At 38.5% G+C, this 24,743-nt stretch overlaps 1 pseudogene; it reads left to right on the top strand.

Annotated features, from left to right (window-relative positions):
* The first annotated feature begins 11,028 nt into the window (after positions 1-11,028).
* LOC120247370 lies at positions 11,029-19,830 on the top strand (annotated as a pseudogene).
* The last annotated feature ends 4,913 nt before the right edge of the window (positions 19,831-24,743 follow it).

Genomic DNA, 24,743 nt, shown 5'->3' with positions numbered 1-24,743 from the left:
AGAGGGCTATCATTTCCTGCATCCTTGATGTCTGGCTGACCGTGTAAACTACTTTGGCCAATGAATGTTAAAGAACATAATATGGACAATAGCTTTAAAGTGTTTGCATGGCTTGAAAGGCTCTCTTCCCATCGTTTACCATGTGAAGACGCCCAGGACCCTGGAGTTTGAGAAGACATTTGGGCTAGACTTATATCCAACCTGCATGAAGAAGCCAAATATGGATGAATCCATCCAGATCCAGTTGAGATCAGTCAAAGTCCAGCCAACTTGCAGACCCATGAGTGAAAAAACTAAATACTTCCTGCTGTAAGCCAATGAATTTTGAGGTTGTTTGTTATGCAGCAATATTCTGACAACAGCTGAATAGTACAGGGACTATGTCTGATTTGGGGAAAGGGAATGTGGCTGAAGGGTGATGGGATTGTCACAATGTGCAGAGATATGAGCACAGGCTTTGAAGTCCCAACTTGAAGAAATAGGATTCAAATACCACTTCTGTCATGTCTTAGCTGTGTGACTTTGAGAAAATTACTGGACAGTCTGAGCCTTATTTTACCTAATAATAGGAATAAGAATACCTAGTTTATAGAATAGTTCTATAGATTAAGTGAGGTCTTTCATGCCAACAACTAAGTAAAACCTCTACTATTTTTTTTTTTTTTTTTTTTTTTGCTTTTTTCCCCACAACACAGTTAGATTGTGGGCAACTTGAGGTTAGCAAACTGTCTTTAGTTCTATGTGCCACTTTTTGAATACCAGGACTTAATCAGTATTTGTTCAAAGGGCAAAAACAGAAAAGAAGGAAAAGAATAAGGAGGGAAGGAAGGGAGGGAGGTAGGGTGGGAGAGAAGGAAGGAAGGAAGGAAGGAAGGAAGGAAGGAAGGAAGGAAGGAAGGAAGGAAGGAAGGAAGTAGGAGGGAAGGAAGAAGAGAGGAAGGAAGGAAGGGGAATGACAGTTAAAATACAAGTAACTTCTAGAACTCACATAAGGAAAAGCACTCCCACATGCCATTCCTCCCAATACATTCCTCGCAGCTCAGCCACTAGGATACATAGACAGCCTAGATGTGCATGCAAAGGTTATAAAGTACGAGAAATAAAAATGGGGAAATGAATGTGTTCCTTGTGATTAGGATCATGTTTATCTCAGACTGACCAGAGCTGGAAGCACCCGGCCCCTGGTTACTTGCACCTTCTGTGTGCACAGGAGTATGGCTAGAGCTCAGTAACTATGTGCTGACTCAGCAGAAGATGAATGAATGGCTTAGTGAATGGGGGTTCAGACAAGCCAATTGAGGACATTCTACAAAGGAAGAATATGTGAGGCTGTGCCAAGGCACTGAATCAAGAGGTGTCATACCATGGCATAGGCTCTCTCTAGACCAGAGAGTCTCAGTTTCCCCATAGTTCTAGATATGATTATGGCGAGGAAGAAAAGTACAACCATAAACACCACACGCAGGCAGTTAATGAGCTGGTTGTCTGAAAAACACATTTATTACATGATGATATTCATGTTTTTGTTTCTGGCACAAATTATTACTTTTTTTATAATATTATATAGGCACCACATTATCAGATATTGACACATCTAAAACCAGCAGAATTTGGCCACTGTCTTTTTAATATCAACAGCTGATATTTTATTCTGGACCATTCTTTTGATACTCAATCTCTCTCTAAAAAAAAATATTGCTTTTTCTGTGCATCATCCTTTGTTAGGTACGAGGATACAGAGGTGAAAAACAGGTCCATTTTATGTTGCCCACTCAGTCAAGTTCTTCATGGATTTGACCACTTTTTGACTCTTTATAAACAAGCGATTTCCCCAAAGCTGATTCACAGCTACAATCAGTGGGAATCCAAAAGCCCTTCCTTTCTGGAGTTTGATGAAACTCTGAGAATATTTACATGTATTCCAAATGTTTTTGACCCTCCATTTTTAATCCCAGTCCCTCCCCCACGCTATCCATACATAATTTATATTACCAATTGTGGTATTTTTACAGCTCACCATGTTTCTCCTTTCAGCCATACCACATGCCTCCTCGTCACAGCTAAGTGATTCAAGGCATAACACAAGAACCAAGCTGAATCAAACAGGTCCTCTTATTCAAGAAATTAAAACTTGAAAAAAAATTAAAACTTGAACCATGAGACACATTGTTATGTATTAATTAGCTATTGCTGTGTAACAAATACTCACAAAATTTAAAATTTACCTAAAGCAACAGCTTAGCATTTCTCATTAGTCTATGGGTCAGGTAGACAGTTCTGCTGATCTATGCTAGATTTATTTATGCATCTCAGTCAGCTGCAGGTAGGAAAGGCAGTTCTCAAATGTGCTTTCTCTCATAGCTGGGGACTCAGCCCAGATGGCTGAGATCACTCAGCTCTTCTCCATGTGCCATACTGTCCAGTAGGCTAGCCCAGGCACATTCTCATAGTAAAAACAAACAAGGAAGCAGAAATCTGCCTATTCAGGTTTCTTATTACATCACATTTGCTACTCTTCCAGGGCCATTTTTCAGAACCAGAATGAGAGAGGCCAGTTACAGAGCAAAGAGTGTGGATGCAACAAGGTCTTTAATTAGGACTATCAATGCCACTAACCACAGGTTGGAGGTTAATAACACTATGGTAACACACCAGAAAGAAGATATATGGGGGCTCAATGCTGATGTCCCCAGAGATTCCCTGATTTATGCCTTCCCAAGATTTGATCAATTATATGTGCTACCTTTCTTCATTGATGTAATCTACCCCAGAATCCTGCCAATAAATCACGATTTCAGCTTAAGTCCACCAGCCAGTTTCCTTTATCTGCCATTGAAAATCATCACCATCATCACCAAATATAGTGAGTTCTAAATAGTACACCACATGTTGTCAATTCTGGGTACAAACATTTCTTGTATTCATCCTTTCCTTGCCACATCTGGAGTTACTGTCTCACCCTGGACTTCTATCTTTCCCAGCCTGAACCACTACAAGAGGACTTATGAACCAAAGTACCTAGTCACCAGACCAGAGCCTCATGTCAACATGGTTTTGAGTCTTTAGTCATCTTCAGTTACTATTATTTGGTTTACTTATTGTTTTTGGTAATTTCCAAGTATTAGGTGTCCCTCAACTTTTAACAGTAGAACAAGTTGGTGATTTTCTATGGAATTTAGTGAGAGTTGAGAAGCTGTTCTTTTCATCTTTTTTCAAATACTTATGTTGGTGTTCGTAGAGAAGTATCTTTTTATCATTTTTTACTTAGCATCCTGTTTTGGGGCCTCCCAGTCTCTGTTTAACTTGTAAAAGTAAATAAATAAATTACAAGATTTTTGAAAGAAATGTGTCATTCATTCTACCTTCACAGTAGAGAAAATAACATTATAGTTTTACCTTAAATTTTACCTATCCAGTTTTCTAATATTAGAATTGTTCCAACAACATGATGATCTGTTTGTTTATAGAAATCTAAGAATTACATTAAAATCTAGTCAATGACAAGGGAAGGAACCAGTCACTAAACTGAGACAGAGAGACTGTAACAGTTCATGGTTATTGAAGAATGCTCCGACCCAGTCTCGTGTGGTTAACTGAGATGTAATACATGAAACATAAGTCACATACCTCATTAAAGACGAGTTTCATTGCCTTCCAGGGACTGACAAAGTCATGTAGCTGATACAGATGCAAAGTGTATACGAAATGGCCTTTGCTCTTACTATATGAGTAAAACTAAATGTAAATTTTATGATGCCCCTTACAAAACTGTCATTGTCCAAATTCTACCTTAATTTAACTGTTTTTTGTTCTTTTCATTTAGAGATTTGTTGCTTTGGTTTTCATTCTGAGGTTTTCAAGGTTTGGCAAACTGGGCTTGTGGATCAAATCCCACCCTGCCACTTGTTGCAAATTAAGCTTTACTGTAACACAGCAGTGGTCGTTTATGTTTATATATGCTCAATGGCTGGTTTTGAGCACAATAAGTAGCAGCAACAGAGATCTTACGGTCCACAAAACCTATTTACTAAAGTTCTTTTCCAAAAATGTATGCTGCTTTTGGTCTAATGAAAGGGGAACTGCCTTGGAGTCAGCAGATATAGGTTAGATCCCAAACTTTACCAAAGGAACAAATAATCTCTGAACCTGGCTTTTCGCATTCTTAACTGGAAACAATAACCACAGACTCATGGAGATATTATGAGGATTAAACAAATGTGCAAAGAATTTGGAACAAAGTATACCTCACAAATATTAATGTTTGCATTCTTCCTCCCGTGCCACTATACACAACCCATTCCCTTTCTCTCGAGCAGTACAGTTTCAATCTACAAAATATTTATTCCAAATAAATTCACTGGCATGTAAAGGATAAAAACCAAGGCTTCATATGATCCTCAAATATGCATAATTTCTCAATTTTTTCCTCCCCTTTCTTTCTCCTGATGCACTTCCAAAGGAATGGAGCAATCTGCACGTCTACAAGTTTGGGTAAGACATTGCGTTATAATGTGAAAGCAAATCAGCATGTTAAAAATGTACGTGTGGCACCAAGTTATTCAAAACCAATACAGTTTAAGGTCCACAAATACCTTCCCTTCAGGTAACAATGGAATTTCACTGCACCTATCATTTAGTATTCACAAATTTATATTAATGCTTGACAATCCAATTCTAAATTGTGCCATAGAAATTCTTTAAAGTGCCAATTTTTCCAGTCACACAGTTTTTCTAATCCTCTCTTTTTGTCACCACTTTTGGAGGCCTTTTTATGCTTCTTGACAGTGAAACATATGTTTAAGAAGATCACCCCAGCTTTCAAATTCAAGTTCTAATAGTCTGAAGCCACTACCCTCACCCACAAAAGCAGGTTCTCTGTCTCATAAACCCAGCCCCTACTCTTTCTGTCCATGGTCTCTGATTCCACTTCGCAGGCAAACAGAAAAGCTAAGCTCTAGCTCCAGGATGGGGAAAGAATCGCAAGATTCCAGGTTAGAATTTGCCTACTGTCTGCTGTTTCCAAAATGGAAGTAGGTTATTGAGGAAGCAATGTCCAGCTGGAGTGAAAAAAAGCTGAAGTCAGATAGGTCGCTCAACCAAACCAATAGTCCAAAAAGAAGAAGTCAAGAGTGAGCACCAGGTTTGAAAATTCCACAGGAGGAGTAATAAGAATGATAATTGCCTTTTTAAAAACACTTTCTTTCTACTGGGCAGTATGCTAAGTCCTTCAGTAGGGTGACTATGGTCATAAAGGTTGTTAGGTACACAGTACTCACCACATTTGAATGGTACTCCCTAGAGTCATGCAGGATTCAGTCTACACAGTCATTCATGGCAGGCCTGTGTAAATATATCATAATTGCATTGTTGCACTGAATATTTTCTGCAGGTTCTATGTCATTTGATTCCAGCAACAAGCTTCTGAGGTAGATTTTGTTACCTTCTTCTATCCAAATCTGGAAGCTGACTAACAGTGAGGTTAAATAACTTTCCCATATCTACAAAATTACTAAGTAGAGGAGCCAAGATTCAAACCCAGGTTTGCCTTGCTCCATGCTTTTTCCACCATTCCACTGTGCCTCTTCTTAGTTTATTGATTGTTAGTGAATACCTTTTAGAGCAGAGAAAGTTGAGAATCTTTCACAGTTTGCAATATCCCACCAAGATTTAAGCAATTTTCCTAGAATGAGATAGGAACTCATAGAAGAAGACAGAGCTCTTTGAGGCCACGAGGGCACCATTTAATATACTACTTGAACCCCTTGAAATGGAAAAAGACAATGATCAATTCTGAGATGAAAACAATGTGAACAGGTCTTACATCCTCCCAAAGGGTTAGCTTTCTCACAAGAGAGGCATTCCTACTGGGATAACCTGGTCAGTTGTTAACTTAGTTGCTAATAAGAATTTATTTCCCACCATGACAGGGTCTGAAATCATCACTTCCAGCTTTAATGATCAACTCACACTTGTTCAGGATCTTCCTCTTATCATGAAGCTTTACTTGGATTTGAACAAAGAACCTAAATCAAAACTACCCAGTCATTTACTATGAGAATCAAGTTTCCTCATGAGGTGATTTAGAAGAGAGATTGTTAAGGTAGTGCTACGAGCCAGAAAGAGAATGAACAGAGTCAAAGAACAACCCAATGTAGTCAACTCTGGCTGATGCCACCACCTCATTCCTGAAAGTGCTTGACCTAGAAAGAAAATAGCCTTTAGAATCTAAAAGACCTAAGTTTAATTCTTACTTCTCTTTAAATTAGAATGACGATGTTAATCTCTTTTGGTGTAATGTAAGGATTTACAAGAAATTATTCTTAGAGGGCCCAGCACATGATACATGGCACACAGTGGTTATTCTATAAAAGTCAGTTAACATCTTTCCATCCACAAGTGTGTGTGATCTGTTAGTCTTGGGAACCTGACCTTAAAATCCTAATTCATATAAACCTTTTAATATTTAACTGTATGCAATTTGAGGACAGTTCCTTTTGGTTACATCCAACACAAAGCACACCTTCTACCTAATAGGCACACTCAGTAATCATTTGTTTAACTAATCAGTTAACTGGTTGACAAGAATATATGGAGTGGTTAGGGTCTCTCTAATGTTAAATGTAACTGAGATTTAAATCTTAATATTTAAGAGGTAAAACTATAAGGTCTGATTTCAGAAGTCATCAGAAAAGAGAAGACATTCAGAAAAGACAAAAGAACACTGGGGTTTTCCTGATGTTTTACACTATTTGAAAAAATGACATCTAATCCATTTTCTCAGGAACTGTATTATTGGTTATTTAAACTAGCACTAGAAGAGTCTAATATGGTGGCGCCTGGGTGGCTCAGTTGGTTAAGTGTCCGACTTCGGCTCAGGTCATGATCTCACAGTTTGTGGGTTCGAGCCCCGCATCGGGTTCTATGCTAACAGCTAGCTCAGAGCCTGGAGCTTGTTTCAGATTCTGTGTCTCCCTCTCTCTCTGACCCTCCCCTGCTCATGCTGTCTCTCTGTCTCTCAGAAATAAATAAAACATTAAAAATTAAAAAAAAAAGAAAAGTCTAATATGATAAACATTCCAATCAATCCCTCTTCTGTACTCCTTAAAGACAGGACTACTTACTACTATCTGACATCATCTTTGCCCTGCCAATGATAGTTATTAATTGAACTATCAAAGAATGCCAACCCAAGGATAAGAGAGAGTCTGGGTTAGTAAGCTGTAGGCTCTGAAATTATAAAGTCAAACCGACTTAAGAATTAAGCCTCCCATTTTGATGGTCAATTTCAGGATCACATGTGCTAAAAAATAAATAGGGAAGACTAGTTTGCAGGAAAAAAGAAAGAGAGGATAGTTCCAATGTTCAAGGAAACAGAGATGGGAGGCCATTTGTTTCTAAAGACAGAGAGAGCAATGGAATTGCTGCCTAGCATTTGGAAGCCTTCCAGTTCTCGATATCCATAGCTTATGATAGCTATGAAGATCCATAGTTTATATACTTCATACTTTATTAAGTGCAGAGTTACTGTGCTTCAACTCTTGGATTCCATTAAAATTCTTTGGTTCCTTATAATAAAATTCTATTTTAAATTCCCAATGAGCCACACTGAGTAGTTTTCTATTTAATATAACCAAATTATCTCTAAGACAAATCTTAGTGTTATAGACTAAGTTATCAAATATAAACCAAATGTTTCTTAGTTCCTCAATGTATGCACATATGGCAGAAATGTCCTCTCTGGTACCCTTATGACTGAGTGGGCCATATGATTAATGTCACTTCCAGGATAATGTCACTTCCAGGCTAAGCATTCAATTGTTGGTAAGAGACAACAGAGCTCGTCATTTTTTTTTTTTTATGTCACAACAACAGGTCATGTTCAAGATAGTGGTTGCTCTATTAGCTTGAGCCTCTGAGGCACTGTGATCAACAGTCTGCTTATTAATTTACTAACGACATTTAACATGAATTAAAAATAAGCCTTTTCTATGAAAGCCACTAATATTTGGGTGTTGTTTGTTACACCAGCATAATGTAACTAAACTGACACAGGGATTATTTTAGGATGTTCCCCAGCGGTACATGAGGTAGATGCTGTAGGTATGAATGAAAAAGATTAAAGGAGAGTCAATGTCAGTACAAAACTAGTGTTAGATCCTACAGAAGGGAGAAAATAAGTATATGGCCAAAGATAGTTGGATGAAACCAGAGATCAAGTACTGAAAAACACCAAAATAAATGCCAAAATGGAGTAAAAAAATGTCTTAGGGTTAAAAAATATTTGTTATTGCCATTATCAAAGTTCAGGGTACTGAATTTATCATACAGGGATGGATTTCTAGTTAAACATGCAACCCTATATTGTGGCCATCAGGTAAATGCAGAAAGAGAACAAAGATAACCATTACTAATGAAATATGAACAAAAGCATCTTGCAGCACTATTAATAAGAGTATAAAGGTCAAAAAGTAAGGGAACAGCAACCCAGTGTGTTAATTTCTACAGAGTCCTTCACATTTGTTAAATATATTGTCTATATTAGTCCCCTCAGCATAACAAGAATCTGGGTTACACAAATTATGATTCTTGGTTGCAAATCCAGGTTCTGTCACTAATTCCACATTCTTGGGTTACTGTTTAAACTCTTTCAGCCTCAGTATTCTCATCCATAAAATGGGGATAATAATACAACCCACTGAGGATCATGTTGACAATTAAATGAGATAGAGTTGATAAAGTGTGCATATCAAAGATTGGGTATTTTAATTAAAAATGCATAGGAATTATAATCATTATCTTAAAATACACAAAATACTGCCAAATAATGGATAAATTAAGGTTGTTTTGTAAAATCTCAAGGGGCTTGACATAAAATCAATAGATAAGAGTTATGAGATGACACATTTCAGTTTAATGGAAATGTAAACATGAAAATTTTATAACTGTTAAAAAGATGAAATTGACAGCATCAAGAAGAATGAGTTCCTATTTGGGGGAAGCATTCAAGCAGAAGCAATCAGCTACCTGGATACCAGGAGAGTTGCTGTAGAAGCGATAAGGTGGGAACTTTTACAGTCTATTATAGTTCTGAGTATCTATGTCTCTGCAAAGCTTGCTTCATTCATTCATTCAGTCAGTCATTCAACAAATGGGAACTGACAACCTACTCCGTGCCAAACACCATAGGCCAGGGGCTAGGGAAACAAGGTATACTAACCCTCAAGGAACTAAAAGAGTGGAAAGCAAAACACACACAAAACAAAACAAAGTAAAACAAAAAACATGCAATGATTCATTCAGTCACTAGAAATGTGAAAAGTTCTAGGAAGGAAAATGTAAAGTTCTAGCACAGAGTGACAAATTGGGTAATAACAAATGTGAGGTCAGGAGAGCTTCTCAAATAAATTAGGATTTAACTTGTCCCAACACATGTGCAGGAATTTAGGTAGATGAAAGAAAGATGACTGGGGAAAGAACATTCCAGGCAGATGGAAAGGGTGGTACAAAAAACTGAGACATGGAGTAGCTTGGTATTTAAGAAAGAAATAAGAGGCTTGTTTGGTAAGAATGTTGTTGGAAAGGAGGAAGAATAATGCAAGATGCAAAGAATGAAAAGCCAAGATTACACATGGTTTTGGAGGCAAGGTTAATATTCATTTAAGTAGCATGTTATAACCCCTCCAAGAACAAGGTCAAAAAATTTCAGATTTCTACCTTAGATGGGTGAATTTTGCAGAACAAAAATAAGAGTGTTATTCATATAGCCCATCAGGGTCATGTGCGAACATCCATTCTGTGCAATAATCAGGATTCATGCTCAAATACAGGAGCTGATTTCAATTCCACAGCCCCTCCATTACTAAGTATTATTTCTTGCTTAAAATTCTGCATTATCAAACAAAAGGTATTATGTCTTACAAGGTTTCAGTAAAATACAATAATATCAGGGAAAATGTTACAGAGATACAATGCCAGTTAAAATACGAGAATGCCAGATTATACTATGAATGTATACACTTGTGTTGTCTCTACCTATTGAAGGAAATAGGCACTTTTTAAGGAAGATGTTTGAGAAAAAACTGTTAATTCACAAATGTGCCCTACTTAATGATGCAAGTTTGAAGATACTCCAGAGCTTACAATTTCACAGGGGAGAGGAAGCAGAGTGAGAAACTGGAAAAAGCAACACTCAGAGTCAACCACTTCCAAGAAGACATCAGATTCCCATGATTGTCAGGATTTAGAAGGAAGCTAACCCCTTCCTTTTTTTTTTTTTTTTTTTGAATTCTCAGTTGTCTTATTTTCTCTAAGCATTGTTTTACATTTATTTATTATTGAGAGACAGAGAGAGTCAGAGCACAAACAGGTGAGAGGCAGAAAGAGAAGGAGACAGAATCTGAAGCAGGCTCCAGGCTCTGAGCAAGCTGTCAGCACAGAACTCTATGCGGGGCCCAAACCCACAAACCATGAGATTGTGACCTGAGCTGAAGGCGAATGTTCAACCTACTGAGCCACCCAGGTTCCCTGTTAACTCTTCCTTAAGTCGGACTCAGAGTAAGAGAAACCAACAGGTAACAATAGGTTGCAAAATGATTGGTTGGTTGATACATCTCTGTGATAAATTATATCAATAGTTGTAATTCCCTGCCCCTCCCTAATTCTATATCCTTTGCCATATACTTTTGTAGTTTCATCCACTGTAGGTTGGGGCACCCCTACTACCTGACTTTGGACTCAACCATGTGATTTTCTTTGACCGACAGAATAAGATGCCTTCAAAAAAGTCTTGTATGCTTCCACTTGCTCTTTTGAACCTCTGCCATGGCCACTGTCAAGAACAAACTGGAGCTGGGCTGATGATCCTAGCAGGAGGACAGAGCACAGCCACCTGCAAGGCTAGCCCAGCCAAGATCAGTCAACCCTCACCCAACTCATAGACTGGGAGAAATAATAAATGTGTGTCTGAAGATGAATTGCTACACACATTATCCAACTGATACAGGAGCATGGCCCTCTCCTCTCCCTATGATGGAGTATGTTCCTCCACTGATATTAGTATACTCTGAGAAGAGGGAGTCATCTGGAAATTAATGTTACTCTGCCTTCAGTGCTCAAGGCTCCCATTCGACCTGATACTATGAATTTTGTTCACACCAGCTTGCATGAAAACAGCAAAGAGCCATATGGTGTCAGTGAATTGGCAAGTCATCAAACAAGTGCTGAGTCTTGGGCAGAGGGGGTGGGACTGGCAGAGCCATGACTCAAATTTCCAGAGTTTGAAGTGGTGGGATTCACCATTCTGTCCAGGGTGCTTTTGGAAATATGTGTCATAGGGGCCACATGTTTGCGCCAACCAAAACCCGGTGCCATTGGCACCACAGAATGAACACAACACAGAAGCAATATGCCATCTGCTCTTCCCTGGCTGCCTCAGCCTTACCAGTGCTGGTCGTGTCAAAAGGTCTTCGTATTGAGGAAGGTCCTGAAATTTCCTTGCTGGTTGAAAGCTACAAGAAGACCCCAGAGGAATGATATCAAAACGGTCTATGCCTCTCAGCCGATAAATGCTGGCAAGGGCAAAATGATCAACTGTCATCAAATCCAGAACAGGGGCCCCTATGTCATCTCGAATGAAGAAAACGGTATCATTAAGGCCTTCAGAAATATCCCTGGAATTACTTTACCTAATATAAGCATATTGAATGTTTTGAAACTTACTCCTGCTGGACATGTGGGGCCTTCCTGCATTTGGATTGAAAGTGCCTTCTGCAAGTCAGACACTCTGTATGGCACTAAGATAAGGCTGCATCCCTCAGGAGTAACTACAACCTTCCCGTGCAAGAGATGCTTAAGACCTTAGCAGAACCTGCAAGAGCCCAGAGATCCAAAGAGACCTTCAAGTACCACATAAGAAGATTCATTGCAGCGTTCTGAAGAAGGATTCACTGAAAAACCTGAGAATCATATTGAAGCTTACCCATGTGCAGAGACCATGCACCCAACACCATTCTTCACTGGGCCAAGAATCACAAATTCCAGATGGATAAGTCAGTAGCAGTGTTAGAAGCCAAATCACAGAAGAAGAGGGTTCCAGGCCAGAAGCCTGTGGTAGGGGACAAAGGAAAGAAAGCTATTATTAGTGTTCAGAAGCAGAAGAGGAGGAGGAGCTACAATGCTGGTGTAGTAGGGGGACCCTGAGCTTGCCTCATCCCTCAAACACAACTAGATCAACATCAAATCATTTGGAACACCTACCAAATTGATCTGAGGATTAAGAGAGAACAAGCTTCACAGTTAGAGAAGAGAAGGTGGCAGATACAAGGTGCGGAGATGTAAAATGGGGGAGAGAAAAGCTGTGGTGCCGCAGTGAGGAGGAAGCCCATTTCACAGAGAAAAAACAGAGAGAGAAGGAGAGAGGGTGGGAGAGAGCAGTGTGTCAAGTTCACACAAGAAATACACTTCCTCAAAACCACTGACTGAGGAATCAAGAGGAACTGATTATCGCACATTTTTACAAACAGTGGAGCTCAAATTCTGAGGTTTTAGAAGTCAGCACCATTTGCTGGAGTCAAGCCCAGTGGGCAGCAGTGCTCCTGGGAAGAAGGGCAAATGCTGGACAGAGTGGACAGAGGACAGTGTGGTGTAGGGATCCCCTGGGTCGCACTAGGAAGGAATGTTCCCCTTCCTGGAGTACATTTGGAAGAGGGTATATTGCCTCTCCAAGGACAAAAAACAAAGTGGGTGCCAACAAGCAGCCATTCACCTGTAAGGGACAGAAGTGCACACAGAGGGCAGATAACCTGATGGCAGCTTTTTGCTGTGCTACACCATAAACTCCAAGTGCCTATACAGCTACACAACTACTTCACTGGGAAAAAGCCAGCATCAGACACAGCACAGATCTCCTCCTCTGAAGGAAGGGAGCGGGTCTGCGCCTTGCCAGTCCTTTATGATTTAGAGTGCTGAATCCCAGCTGCAGGCCAGAGATAAAACACAGGAGAACTGTGGTACTGGGTATTCATTGGCCCCAGGCACAGACAGGTTGAGGGCAGGGATCTGACAGAAGCCTAGGACACAAAAAGGGAGACTTCGCTTTTCTATGAGAGTTTCCTGAACAGCAGTGGACATGAGCTTCCCTAGACAGTAATAAAAGAGTGGGGTGACACCATCTTCCCTTGCCATGGTTGGACTTCAGTAAGTGACATAGCACCCTCAGTGGAGGGTGGAGTGGCTTACAGCAGTCCTCACCATGCTGTGCATGCAGGGGCATCTTTACTAAGGCAGGTCTGACTGTGAGCCAGCATGGCAGGCCTCTCCCCCAGAGGATAAGCACAGGCCCCCAGCATGCACCAAATCTATTGATCATAGAGTGCTCCAAAATGTCAGCTTCAGTTCTGGTGGAAATAGGACCAGGCTTTCTTATTTTTCCTTTCTTTCTTTTTCTTTGAAATCAGGCTTATACTTTTTTGTTTATCTGTTCATCTGAGGTTTTTTTGTTCCTTTTCCTCTTCTCTCTCTTTCAATCAACCTTTTTAAATTTTTTTTAATCAGGCTTATTTAAACAAACAAATTAAAACACACCTGGTTAAAGGTCCAAACACTCTCCCCTGCAACCAAAGAGAAACTCTGCACAGGACTTACCTGGGGGAAAGAGCAGCCAAATCACAACAGTAGAGTATACACAGCATACACCTTAACCATTTCCTGAAACACCAGGCTTTGGACAGTGTTATCACCCTTTCTCAATACAGCATTACTTTCAGGATGAGGAAACATAACAGTCCTTCATAGTACACAAAACACAGAAACCCAGACAAAATGACAAGATGAAATAATTCTCCCCAAAAGAAAGATCAAAAAGAAATCACAGCCATGGATTTACTCATAAAAAGATATAAGCAATATATCTAAACAAGAATTTAAAACAACAGTTATAAGAATACTAGCTGGGCTTGAAAGAAGCATAGAAGACACCAGAGAAACCCTTACTGAAGAAATAAAAGACCTAAAAAATAGGTTGAAATAAAAAAAAATCCTTTACCTAAGATACAAAGCTGACTGTAATCACAATGGGGATGGAAGAAGCTGAGGAATGAATAGGTGATATAAAAGATAAAGTTATGGAAAGTATTGAAGCTGAAGAAAGAAAGGAAACAATTAGATCATGACTATAGACTCAGGGAATGAAGTCATTCTCTAAAACACAGTAATATCTGAATCACAGGAGTACCAGAAGAGTGGGGGAAGGTGCAGAAGGTTTATTTGAACAAATCATAGCTGAGAACTTCCATAATCTGGGGAAGGAAACACTCATCCAAGTCCAAAAGGCACAGAGATTTACCATCAAAATCAACCAAAACAGGTCAATACCATATCATATCATAGTAAAACTTGCAAAAATCAAAAAAAGAGAGAATTCTGAAAGTTGCTAGGAACAAAAAATGCTTAATCTACAAAGGTAGACACATTAGGTTAGCAGCAGACCTGTCCAGGGAGTTGGCAGGTCAGAAATGAGTGGGATGATACATTCAATGAGCTAAATGGGAAAAATATTTAGCCAAGAATACTTTTAATTTTTTTTAATGTTTTTATTTATTTTTGAGAGAGAGAGAGAGTACGAGCAGAGGAGGGACAGAGATAGAGGGAGACACAGAATCCTAAACCGACTCTAGGCTCTGAGTTGTCAGCAGAGAGCCCAATGTGGGGCTCTAATTCAAGAACTGTGAGATCATGACCTGAGCCGAAATCTGACGCTTAACTGACTGAGGCACCCAGACACCCCACAGCCAATACTTTATTCAGCAGGGCTATCATTCAGAATAGAAGGAGAGATAGAGTTTCCAAGAAAATCAAAAACTAAAGAAGTTTGTGAACAATAAACCAGCTCTGCAATAAATGTTAAGTGGACACTCTGATCAGGAAAGAGAGACCAAAAGCAGCAAGGACTAGAAAGGAACAGAGACAATCTACAGGGACAGCAACTTTACAGGTAATACAATGGCACTAAACTCATATTGATCAATAATTACTACAAATGTAAATGGACTAAAACACATAAGGTAGCAGAACGAATAAAAAAACAAGACCCATCAGGGGCGCCTGGATGGCTTAGTTGGTTGAGCATCCGACTTTCTCTTGGGTCATGATCTCACGGTTCGTGTGTTCGGGCCCCGCGTCGGGCTCTGTGCTGACTGCCAGCTCAGAGCCTGGAGCCTGTTTCAGTCTATGATTCCCTCTCTCTCTGACCCTCTCCTGCTCACGCTGTCTCTCTCTCTCCTAGAAATAAATAAAAAATTAAAAAAAAAAAGACCCATCAAATATGCTGCTTACGAGAGATTCATATGAGACCCAAAGACACTGACAGATTGAAAGTGAGGGAAAGGAGAACAATTTATCATACCAACGGACATCAAAAGAACGCTGGAGTAACCATACTTACATCAGACAAACTAAATTTTAAACCCAAGACTGTAATAAGAGAGGAAAGGTACTATATCATAATAAAGGATCTACCCAACAAGAAGATATAATAATTGTAAATATTTATGTGCCAAACTTGGAAGCACCCAAATATACAAATCAACTAACAAAGAAACTCATTGATAATAATATAATAATACTAGGGGACTTTAACACCTCATTTACAGCAAAGGACAGATCATCTAAGCAGAAGATCAACAAGGAAACAATGGCTTTGAATGATACACTAGACCAGATGGACTTAACATATATTCAAAGCATTTAATCCTAAAGAAGCTGAATACACATTCTTTTAAAGTGCACGTGGAACCTTCTCCAAAATAGATCATACACTGGGTCACAAATCAGGCCTTTAACAGGACAAAAAGATTGAGATCATACCATGCATATTTTCAGACTACAATGCTATGAAACTTGAAGTCAACCACAAAACACACACACACACACACACACACACACACACACACAAAAACAACTGAACAGACCACAAATACATGGAGGTTAAAGATGATCCTACTAAGAGTGAATGGATTAACCAGGAAATTAAAGAAGAAATTAAAAGAGGCAAACAAAAATGAAAACATGACAATCTAAAACTTTTGGGATGGAACAAAAAAGGGCATAAAAAGAAGTATACAGCAATAAATAAGGCCTATATCAAGAAGCAAGAAAGGTCTCAAATACACAACCTAACCTTACAAATAAAGGAGCTGAAAAAAAGAACAGCAAATAAAGCCTGAAACCAGAAGAAGATGGGAAAAAATAAAACTGAGAGCAGAAATAAATGGCATAGAAATTTTTTAAAAATTGTAGATCAACAAAACTAGGAGCTGGTTCTTTATAAGAATTAACAAAATTGATAAACCCCTAGCCAGAGTTATTAAAAAGAAAGAGAAAGGACTCAAATAATTAAAATCATGAATGAAAGAGGAGAGATCAAAACCAACACCACAGAAATAAAATTATAATAGAATATTATGAGCAATTATATGTCAACAAATTGGGCAAGCTAGAAAAAGTGGATAAATTCCTAGAAAGATTAGAAACTACCAAAACTGAAACAGGAAGAAATAGAAAATTTGAACAGATCCATAACCAGCAAATAAATTGAATAAATAACCAAAAAGTCTCCCAACAAACAAGAGTCCAGGGCCAGATGGCTTACCAGTGGAATTTTACCAGACATTTTAAAGTGTAATTAATACCTATTCTTTTGAAACTGTTCCAACAAATAAAAATGGAAGGAAAATTGCCAAACTCATTCTGTGGGGCCAAAATTACCTTGATTGCAAAACCAAAGACCCCACCAATATCCCTGATGAATGTTAAAAATCTGAACAAGAAACTAGCAAATCAAATCCAACAGTACAATAAAACAATTATTAACCATGATCAACTGGAACTTATTCCTGGGCTGCAGGGTTGGTTCAACATTCACAAATCAATAACCGTGATACACCACCTTAATAAAACAAAGGATAAGAACCATATGATTCTTTCAATTGATACAGAAAAAGAAGTTGACACAAAACAGCATCCATTCTTGATAACAAAATCTTCAAAATCAGGGATAGATGGAACATATCTCAATATCATACAGGCCATAAGCAAAAGACCCACAGTTAATATCACCCTCAATAAGGAAACACTGAGAACCTTATCCCCCAAGGTCAGGAACATGACAAGGATGTCCACTCTCACCATTACTATTTACCACTGTAATAGAAATATTAGCCTCAGCAATCAGACAACAAAATGAAACAAAAGGCACCCAAATTGTCAAGAAGGAGCTCAAACTTTCACTCTTTGTAGATGACATGATAGTCTATGTAGAAAACCCAAAAGACTACACCAAAAAATTTGCTAGAACTAATACATGAATTCAGCAAAGTCTCAGGATATGAAATCAATGTACAGAAATCTGTTGCAGTTCTATACACCAATAATGAAGCAGCAGATAGAGAAATCAGGGAATTGATCCCATTTACAATTGCACCAAAAACCATTAGATAGCTGGGAATAAACATAACCAAAGAGGTAAAAGATCTGTGCTCTGAAAACTACAGAACACTTATGAAAGAAATTAAAGAAGACACAAAGAAATGGAAAAATATTTCATGTTTATTGATTGGAAGATTAAATATTGTTAAAATGTCTATATTAGCCAAAGCCATCTACACATTCAATGCAATCCCTATCAAAATAACACCAGCATTCTTCACGGAGCCAGAACAAACAATCCTAAAATTTGTATGAAATCAGAAAATATCCTAAAAGTAACATTGAAAAAGGAAAGCAAAGTGGGAGGCATCACAATTCCAGACTTTAAACTGTATTGCAAAACTGTAATCATTAGGATAGTATGGTACTGGCACAAAAAAAGAAACAAAGATCAATGGAACAAAATAGAGAACCCAGAAATGAGCCCACAACTATATGGTCAACTAATATTCAACAAAGCAAGAAAGAATATCCAATGGAAAAAAGACAGTCTCTTCAGCAAGTGGTGCTGGGGAAAGTGGACAATGGCATGCAAAAGAATGAAATTGGACCATTTTCTTACACCATACACAAAAATAAATTAAAAACAGATGTTAGACCTAAATGTGAGACAGGAAATGATTAAAATCCCTGGATGAGAACCCAGGCAGTAATCTCACCTCTTTGACCTTGGCTGCATCATCTTCTTACTAGACATGTTACTGGAGGCAAGGATAACAAGAGCAAAAATGAACCATGGGGACTTCCTCAAGACAAAAACTTCCGCACAGTGAAGGAAACAATCAACAAACCTAGAAGGCAGCCTACAGAATGGAAGAAAATATTTGCAAATGATATATCAGATAAAGGGCCAGTACCCAAAATCTATAAAGAACTTACCAAACTCAATACCCAAAAAATAAATAATCAAGTTAAAATATGGGCAGAAGACATGAACAGACACTTCTCCAAAGATGACATACAAAAGGTTAACTGTGGAGCACCTGGGAGGTTCAGTCAGTTAAGCGTCCAACTTCGGCTCAGGTCACAATCTCATGGTTTGTGGGTTTGAGCCCCGTGTCAGGCTCTGTGCTAACAGCTCATTCAGAGCCTGGAGCTGCTTCAGATTCTGTGTCTCCCTCTCTCTCTGACCCTCCCCTGCTCATGCTGTCTCTCTCTCGGAAATAAATAAAACATTAAACAAAAACAAATTTTTTTAAAGGCTAATAGATACATGAAAAAATGCTCAATATCACTCATCATCAGGGAAATACAAATCAAAATCACAATGAGGGGGCACCTAGGTGGCTCAGTCAGTTGAACATCTGACTCTTGATTTTGGCTCAGGGCATGATCCAATGGCCAAGTGATTTTCTCCCTGCCACCCCCTACCCTGCCTCTCTCCCCGGCTTATTCATTCACTCTCTTGCTCTCTCTCTCTCTAAAAAATGAAACAAACAAAACAAAAACAGAACAGAACCACAATGAGATACCTTGTCACACCTGCCAGAATGGCTAAAGTTAACAACTCAGGAAACAACAGATGTTGGCAAGGATGCAGAGAAAAGGGAACCCTCTCATACTGTTGGTAAAAATGCAATCTGGTGCAGCCAGTCTGAAAAACAATATGGAGGTTCTATAAAAAGTTAAAAAGAGAACTACCATATGACCCAGCAATTGCACTACTAAGTATTTATCTAAAGAATACAAAAATACTGATTTGAATGGACACGTGCACCCCAATGTTTATAGCAGCACTATCAACAATAGCCAAGTTATGGAAAGAGACCAAATGTCCTTTGACTGATGAATGGATAAAGAATATACAATGGAATATTACTTGGCAATCAAAAACAATGAAATCTTGTCATTTGCAACAATGTGAATGGAACTAGAGTGTATTATGCTAAGTGAAATAAGTCAATTAAAGAAAGACAAATATCATATGATTTCACTCATATGTGGAATTTAAGAAACAAAACAGATGAACATGGGGGAAGGGAAGGAAAAATAAAATAAAAACAGAGAGGGAGGCAAATCATAAGAAACTCTTCACTATAGAGAACAAACTGAGGGTTGGTGGAGGAAAGATGGGTGAGGAATGGAGAAATGGGTGATAGGCATTAAAGAGGGCACTTGTTGGGATAAGCACTGGGTGTTATACATAAGTGATAAATCACTAAATTCTACTCCTAAAACCAATACTACACTGAAGATTAACTAACTTGAATAAAATCTTGGAAAAAGTTTCTAAAACAGTAGAAGAAAACTTTGGTAGGTAAAAAGACTGCAGCTCCCAAGAAATCAGCAGTGGAGTAGAAGCCTGTAGAAAAGAAACTCACCACGGAACAAAAGAAGCCTGCTACATAAAAACTTAAATGTGTGTATTCCATAAGAGTTAAAGCATTTTGAACTGCTAATTTTGAATAAAGACCTGATCGAAGGCAATGTGGAAAAAAAACAAAAATGTCTGACTGATATAGTCCCACCTTCAAGATATTTTGCTCATAATAAAATCACAGGTACAATAAAACCCATCAACAACACAAAATAAAACAGGAGTCAGGAAATTAAAGAGATGAGAGGAGAAAGATAGAGGGGAGGAGCAGACTTCTGCTCCAAAGAGCCAAAAATCCTAGCCATTACTATATACAAAAGAAAAAAAGTAGAAAAGAGACCAGAACCCACAGATATTTCCAATGGCCTGAAGAGCATTCACCCGAAGTGTGGGAACAATGGAAAAACTACAGACCTTGAAATGAGAACTTCAGTTCTCAGTGCTATGTAAATAGTCTGAGCTCTTTATTCTCACTAGTTAAAATAAGAAAATAATACTCTCTTCTTCATAGAGTAGATATGAGGATTATACAATATTATAGTATTGTATATAATAGTATAATGGAAGAGAAGCATTTGGCATATAATCAATAAATGATGGATACTAGTATTGGTAATATACTAGTTAAGTGTTTGCTTAAGTTTCTGGTCTCCATACTCTGTGTATCTTTTTCTCAAGACCTGGTTGTTTTCTTTCCTAGCACATATCACTGGTTCCCAGATTCTTTGATTTACTCCTTATCTGGTGAACCAATACTCCAATTTGCCCCTTATCATCCTGCCTCTGACAACGATAGAAAGGACACCATAAATATAGCTGTAAAATGAATTAACAGTTAAATATTATGGAGATACTTACTGGGCATGATACTAATAAGCCTTTTACATATATTACATCCTATTATCCATGTATTGGCCCCATTTTTTTTTCTCATCATCTCCATTTTACGGATAAAAACACTGAGAAACAGCGACACTAATTACCTTTTCCAAGATTATTTCCATTAAGTGGTGGTGAAAAGATTTAAAGCCAGGGCTTTATGATGCTAAATATTGCCCTTCCCACAGCAATACCACTGCACCTCCCAGACTCTAAGAACTTGTCTATGCCTTGACAGATTCATGACTGGATAATATCTGCTTCTGGGTCAATAATTTCTGTGTTCAAGTGTGACAGATGAGTAGAAGGTAGGTGCTCTTGACTCCTAAACAGAGTTCAATGACAATGTCCACCCTGCGAACAGGGACTGGCAGGAAGACCCTACACTCTTTCTCAGAAAGGACGGTGTAGAACAATTTCCAACCTTCGATTGGACTCTTCAACCCCCCTGGAGCCAGGCTTGCACAGGGGACCCTGCAGCAGTTATCCTGGGGCTGTCCATGGACATCTATTTTCTGCTCTCAGGAACTTCCCCCCTCTCTTCAGTTACTCAGATGGCAGCACAGCAACTCAATCAATGTGTTCCAGGAGGTCACACTTTGGGAAGAATCTTACAATGAATTAAAATTTCATTTTAGACCCTTAATAGCCCAATCAATAATTTAGGGAACAAAGGAAATATTTTCTGGGAAAGCATTAGCTTGAAACTGAAGAGTAGCTTCTCATCCCTTGGAAATGACACACTTTTAATAAGGGTGGGGTAGAGAGAGCAGAGCCTGACAACTGCCTTTCACATATTCTCACTCGCTCTCCTTCCTTCTCTCTCTTGCTCTCACTCCTTTTTCTCTCTTTACTCCTTTTCTCTTCTCTCCTGTCTCCTATCTCATCTTCTCTCTTGTTCTCCCCTGGCTACCCTATTACTGTTTCATATTTTTCATCTTTCTGAATATTGTCCTTGCTGGTGCAGTTACTAATTAGTACTGTAACAAATCTGCAGCTATGAAGTATTCCTTTTTCTTGGAAACAGATCAAAACCATTACTGATAATGTTGTTTAATTTCATTTTGAAGTATTAGTCGCACTTAAAATTAAAGATTCACCTTAAAGAAATAGCTACAATTCAAATGAAAATGTTATTTTTTCCAGTGTGCCTGGCTGACTAAGAATATTTAATTAAAAAATGTCAAAATAGACAAGATTCTAAGAGTTCTAAAGCTGTTTTTGAGAATTCACATGGTGGTTAATAATATATCGAACTTGTTAAAACCTTTGAACTGATTTCCAAGAAACTACTTCAAAATGCATTTTTTCCCCTCTTTCTCTAGTTGCTACTGATTGCAGGAGCACGAAGAAAACCCATTTGGTTTGGGAACAAGCAACACTTCAACAAAAAGTAACCTGACAAACACTTTTGCCCCAGAAATCCTCAATCTAGGCTGAATTTTAGTACAAAGTCACAGGCCAAGAACCCAAATGCCCCACACTTCTCCAGGCACCTCAATGATGATTCACCAAAGCCAATGCAAAATTGTAACAGAAATTAAGCTTGTAAAAGAAAGCCAGCACTGGCATGATCCCTGAAGAGAAGAAAGAACAGAGAAACTAGCGAATACCAAAGGAGAGATAATTTGCCTTCTTTCTTCCTGAAGAAAAATAAGAAATTTGGATAGATCAGTGATGTCAGCTGTAAAAGTATCCCCACATCCCAGCTGTCATCCTGGCAGACACCTATAAATCCCTAAAGCCTGTGGATCAGGAGATTAGAGTTGTCACATAAGAAAATCCCTATTTGCAATCCTAGGACTGGGTGATCTTCAAAACCTTTTTCAGATGTAAAAAAGTTGTTAAAACTAGATTATTTGCTCAGGTTTACCCGGCAAAGGTAATGGTGGAAGCCCAGTATCCTGATTTCTAGATCAAGTCACATTAATTGATAATGGCTCTGCAGGTCTCACTCCCATCCCTTTCCACCTTGTGCGTTACCATGACAAGGGGCGCTGGGCACATCCTGCTCTGTCTACTGCAGGCAGTGCCCTACAGATTCACCATCCACTTCTACCCAAATTCTCCAGTCAGTTCTCAGTCCATTCCCTCGGCAGTGATCTCCAGCTCCAGCTGCATCAAAATCACCTGGATGCCTGTTAAAACACAAATTGTTCAGCTCCAGCCCCAGAGTTTCAGATTCAGAAGGTCTACATGCACCCAAGAATTTGTATTTCTAGAAAGTGTTGTGAGATAATTCTCCACAGTCTAGCGTTTCCTCACATCTTGCAAGCGGAGTCACTGCCTTCCTTTCTTCTGGACTACTTTTCAAGGATTTTGTAGAGTGAACAGCCTTAGGATATAGAGACAGAAGAAAGCAGGTTTATTTACATCCTGTTTAATAAAGATAATAATACTGTTCTCCAGGGCAAAGTTCAGGCAAACTTACTGTCCATTATAAATGATCAGAATTCCGTAAGCTCATGTTTCTTCTCCTCTAATGACAGCCACTTCTTGTGCAGGCATTATCTGGCCCTCCCGACATTGTCCTGTGAGAATTAAGGCCCAGGGATTGATATAGGGACTTAACATATATTACACATTTTTATTTATTTATTAGGTTTTTGTCTTCATCTCCCTCCCAGTACATTCCAGGACTCCTACTGTGCTCACTCCTCTTTTGTTCCCAGGACTTAAAACAGGGTCAGGTACATAATAGGTACTCACTAAACATTTGTTGAATGAATGAATAATAAATACCAAAAAATGAAACGAATAATAACCCAATAAGTTCAGAACAACTCAACTCTCTTTTATAGATGAAAAAACAAGAGGCTGAGTGGGTTTGGTAACTCGGCAGTAATCACAGAGCTAGGAAATTGTAAAGATGATATTTGAACCTAAGTCTCTGATTCTCCCATCTAAACTTATAATCACTATGTTCTACTATATGTCTGTGAAGAGAAGAGCAGAGAGTAGATACCAGCAGGTGGGTGCTGGCTACTTGGTAATCCCAATGATTGTTTTCTTCTTTCTACAGACCTATACTTTCTAAATTTTCTACCAAAAAATACATATATACATATTTTGCATATGTATATATATGCATGTACATACATATATACATATATCTATGGGTTTGTATATATAAGTACATAGATATATTTTTTTATAATGAGAAAAATTTTATTTTTAAAAAATATAAGAAGTGGACTTATTTCAGTGATGCTTCTACCACCAAAAATACTTAAGATCATCTCCTCTGGAATTGCACTCAGAGAGAGTAAACAAGGCACACAAGAAAATTATTCTCCATACTTTGTCACACTTCATTTTGACCCCAAATGTCTTTGCCCCCACTCATCCCTTCATTTAATTGTACAGACCTGCTCTGATTCCAAACATTATTACTTTTTTTCCAAAATCAAATTGTCTCTTGTGGACAAAGATTTGCAACTCCTGAGGAAATGAAAGGAAGTCCGTATAAACTCCAAGTAGACAAGCCACAGCATAGGTTCCGATAACACTCCTGAGCATCTTTAGAATTGGTGGCTTAGTCTCTGGAGGCTATTCATTTAAACATGATCTATAGTTATTTCCAATATATGAGTTTCAAAAGCCAATATCCTGAAATCAATGTCATGGCTCAGGGATTCCTTTACTAGAATTCTTTGAAAAGTGATGTCCTTTTGTCTGTGACTCTATCATGATGACAGCTAAGCAAGAGCACTGCCCATCCCCATATTCCCTTGCCATGACAGCCCAGAGCTTATTGGAAACGCAAAGGAGGGGCTCTGCCTCCCACAGAAGCATTTGGACCCGTGTAATTTAGATTCAGTAAGATAATCAGTGTGTGATCATTAAAAGAACACTGTACTGTTTACAGTTCTCAAGCATTGGGGACATTCTCCTTTGTTCATTATACTCAATTAGAAATTTGAATTAAGGTTTCCATTAAGCAAACACTGATCTCTTTTCCCATGTTTATTGTGGAACAGAAGCCAACAAGCCTCTTTAATTCCTTTCCAAGTTCCGTATATGAGTTGCATTGTTGAGAACAAGGTTTGGTAATATAATTGCTCTC

Source organism: Hyaena hyaena, unplaced genomic scaffold (genome assembly GCF_003009895.1).
Source record: "Hyaena hyaena isolate Hyena2069 unplaced genomic scaffold, ASM300989v1 scaffold_517, whole genome shotgun sequence".
Lineage (NCBI taxonomy): Eukaryota > Metazoa > Chordata > Mammalia > Carnivora > Hyaenidae > Hyaena > Hyaena hyaena.
Note: the sequence above shows the minus strand (reverse complement) of the source record. Positions and strands in the feature narration are given on the sequence as shown.